This window comes from Triticum aestivum, chromosome 1A (assembly GCF_018294505.1).
Source record: "Triticum aestivum cultivar Chinese Spring chromosome 1A, IWGSC CS RefSeq v2.1, whole genome shotgun sequence".
Lineage (NCBI taxonomy): Eukaryota > Viridiplantae > Streptophyta > Magnoliopsida > Poales > Poaceae > Triticum > Triticum aestivum.
In genome coordinates this window covers 225747078-225751199 of record NC_057794.1, presented here as the reverse complement: position 1 = coordinate 225751199, position 4122 = coordinate 225747078, and the positions used below count along the sequence as shown (strand labels likewise).

Genomic DNA, 4122 nt, shown 5'->3' with positions numbered 1-4122 from the left:
CAACTAATAGTCCTATATAAATCGGTGGAATTAAATTGAAAAAGGCGAGGTGGGACTAATTAGCTGGCAACAAATAGGCCTGTTTGGTTGGCTGCGTCCTTGGAGTGGACCAGCTCGGCCCATGTGTTGGAGAGATTAAACTAAGTTTCAGTTAATTAACGTGACAAGCAAGCTAGCTGAATTGGCTATGGGCGCTAGGCTATCTCCAAGCAACCCTGGTTCAAATCCTGTCGTACGCAGTTTTCTGCATTTTTTCCTTTTTCTGTTCCAAACAAAAGACCTAAAAGCGTAAATTCACAGCAAGAAAGCGTATTCTGACGGTGAACCCGGAGACTCAATCCGTGCTTTATTATTAGGGAGAGACTAGCACATATGCCCGTGCGTTGCAACGGGAAATATAATGGTGTATCCATAGAAAGGCCCAACAACATCCGAATGATGCCACCCGGCAACGGCAGGAAGGCGCGCAACGGGCGAGCCTAATTCACGCGAATTCAGGTGGGTGAAATTAGTTAGTGTGGGCCCCACAGTTGAATTAGAGGGGTGATTAGTTAGTGTGGGTCCACCCTTGAATTCATCAGGGGAAAGAAATTAATTAGGGTGAGGAAAGATTTACGTGGCTTCGTCCCCAGATACGCTACAGAGCGTTGCAACACTTGCAAGCGAGGAAATCTTTTCCCAATTCTACATTAAGAAGCATGCTACAGGTACAATGCTTTTGATAAGATTTTTGTACGTACGATTCTGATCTTAAAAGGCCCCCTAATTTTCAAATCTTAAAGGCATTGTAGAGCGTTGCAACGCTTGCAAGCGAGGAAATCTTTTCCCAGTTCTACATTAAGAAGCATGCTACAGGTACAATGCTTTTGATAAGATTTTTGTACGTATGATTCTGATCTTAAAAAGCCCCCTAATTTTCAAATCTTAAAGGCATTGTTTGTAAGTTGTCATGGAAAAAATCTCGCTAAAAGGGTTCTGTTAGACCATCTCTAGTACATTAGAAATAACGAATTATAATTCCTTCGCCTAGTTAGTTACACATACAATACTTTTGATACAATTTTTGTACGATAATTCTGACCCTAAAGGACCCCCTAATTTTCAAATCTTAAAGGCATTTCTTTCTTGTCAAACTCTCCTTCCTTATTTATGTATATTCATCATGCCCTTGTATTATAATTCCTTCGCAACATATTATTATCTCATTTTTTTAAAGGAACTCTCCTTCCTTATTTCAGCCCACGTAATATCTTTGAAAGGTTATTCTCTCCTTCTTTTTTTAGGAGCTCACCTTCCTTATTTTTGTCCAAGGATCACACGCTGGTATTATATTAAATTAAGACGAATGAGCAGCAACCACTCTACAGTATCGAGTACAAGAATGGAATCATTTCTTCTAAAGGAACTAGAAAAGAATGGTGTGCAGGAGCTTACTTCAGAATAACATCTCTGGTATCATCTCCACTGAGAATAGTCATCTATATATTGAGCTTCCTCGAGGACCCTTCGCAAGACTCGTCGTACTTTCTAAAATATTAAAGGCATGTGATGACTTGCAGAAGTGTTAATATGAACACAAAATACAAAATACCAAGCATTTTACCCAAAGCAACCAAAAGAATACATTTGGAGAAATTTACTCAGTTCCCAGGTTAATACGAACCAATACATTTGGAGAAATTTACTCAGTTCCCATGTTAATACGAGCCAACAAAAAAGCCTATGTTATACATGCGTAACTGGAATCACGTGACTCATGTTTCACTAATCAGGCAAACGTAAAGGTCAATAAAGAGGGAGAAGGATACCTTGCTGGAGCAAAAGCGGTGATAACCTGAACAAGACTCCATTAGCTTCTCTGCATGCTGTTTGTACAGTGAAAAGCGCTCCGAGTGGCCGTAAGGGCTGGAATTTGATGCAAGGTACGGACCTGGACACGGAATGAATATGAGCCTCTACATCCTCCACCAATTCATAGAAACAACCAAGCAACTCCACCATTCTTTGCAAATCATGCTCCGTGGCGGAAGGAACATGCCAATATCGAGCGGCAATAGATTGCTAAATAAATGTTCAACCATGGTAAGCACCTTCGTTCCAGTCAAGGCGATGGTAAGAGGAACATGGTGAATGACTAATATGAGACAAATCATAAACGTTACGCAGCCATACCATGGATGTAGACCATCAATTAACTGTGACAGTTATAAGGCTATCACCCGAACAACCATGCACTTACCTCTGGCTGTGACAAACCAGTGGTGGTGGTTTTTTCATTGCATGCTCTCCATCAAGAAAAGAGAGGTTCAGAACCTCCTAATTGCAAGTTGAAATATGTATCTAATTGGAAAATACTGACCCAAAAATATCCATTGTCCTCCTGCCTATTTAATGTTGTTCCACGAAATCACATTATTTCTGTTCCCAACCCGTACGTCTTCAAATATACATCATTTTTGTTCCTTGAAACTTCAGAATAATATAACCATGAAGACTGAACAATGCTGCTCTATACACCAGATTTCTGAAGATGCAAGTAAATTGAGAAAGAAATAACAGAATCCCCTTGTTATTAAGGTTCAGTACGCACTTGAGATAAATTACACTCCTGAACTTATGTCCCACCAGGAAGTTTCAGAAGTTCCTAAGATGGTATGCTCAGATCTTGGAGAAATACGGACAAATACTATGCAGATTCAATTTCCAAATTTCAATGCAGAAGAAGAATGCATCATCTACCAAGGACCAGGAAGCAACACTAAATATAGCATGGTATTATTCACTTCTTTTTGTTGCCAATGAACACTAAATTGTTCACTTGTTAATACAAGACTGCAACCACTACGTAGCCCTGTACATCCACCAAATACATTAATTAGTTTCCCGTGGACAACAAATCTTAAACAATACTCGATGTTTCCACGAAAGGCTTGCTAGGGGTTGTCGTGTGACTGTCAAAAACTGAGCATAATTGATTATGAAGAGATGCTTGATGGTAAAGAATCAAAGTAGATTGCTACCTAGTGAGGAAAATTCTCTCACCTGTACACATCGCGGTTATCTCTGGCCATCAGCAGCTAGCGCCCCAGGTGCAGATGCACTTCCATAATCCATATTGCAGGTGAGGAATCGCAGAATCTAGCATCCAGGGCAAGGCCAAGGCTTCTCCAGCGAAGCACAGAGGAGGAGAGGCGGCAAGGGATCCAATGGATCCGTGGAGAGCATGTGCCTCTAGATGGGTGCGCCGGGCGGGGTGGCAGGCCTCGAGATCCTTTGCGATGGATTCAATGCACGACCGGGATCCCCGATGACGCCAAGAGCGGCTTGGACAGCGGTGGGGGCGGAGGCAAAGGGCGGCGCAAGGACGGCGGTGGTGGCGGCGCAGACGGTGGTGTGGGCGGCGGCAAAGGGCGGTTGCGCGGACGGCGGTGGTGACGGCGGCGGCAAAGGGCGGCGGCGCGGACGGCGGTGGTGGCGGCGGCGTGGACGGTGGTGGGGTGGAGGCAAAGGGCGGCGGCGCAGACCCGAACTACTTCTCCCCCGCGCATCCACTCCCGGCCGCCGCGGCCGCTTGCATCTCGGCGAGCGAGCGATGAATTGGGTGGTGTTCTGCGGGCGATGGCAAGAGCAGGGGAGGAGGCAGAGGATTGGTTTGGTTTAATAGAGTTTTTTTTTGTAAAAACGAAGCGTTTTCAAGGTTTCACTTAAAAAAGGGACCGCGGGTTGATTGCATAAAAACCACAGGGACTTTTTTGTAAAAGCGCCGCGACGGTGAACCCGGAAACCCAATCCGTGCTTTATTATTAGGGAGAGATTAGGGATAGATTACCAGACTGTTTGGAACAATTTGTTCATATGTTATTGTATGCGCTATTTTTATTAATGTAATGCTTCCTATTTTGGCACAAGCACAACTGTTTTTTTATATTTGAATTGGAATAATTATAGTTGAACTGATGCACATCCTTTGTTTTGACTGGGATATTTTCATGTACATAGCTCTCACACAAAAAATATACGCTGATGATGGATGTAGGACCCCTTGGGTTTGAGTTTGTTGAACTTGCATGCTGTTAATGATAGTACTGAACTATTTAGGATGTAAATGGCCAACTGCATTCG

The 4122-nt window shown here is 43.4% G+C and overlaps 1 long non-coding RNA gene across 1 annotated transcript; it reads right to left on the bottom strand.

Annotated features, from left to right (window-relative positions):
- Positions 1 to 1315: 1315 nt before the first annotated feature.
- Positions 1316 to 3596, bottom strand: LOC123112428 (uncharacterized). The gene is made up of 3 exons (XR_006455494.1): positions 3043 to 3596; positions 1809 to 1930; positions 1316 to 1527 (listed from the first exon to the last, which is right to left on the bottom strand). It is a non-coding gene; the product is annotated as an uncharacterized lncRNA (long non-coding RNA).
- Positions 3597 to 4122: the final 526 nt, after the last annotated feature.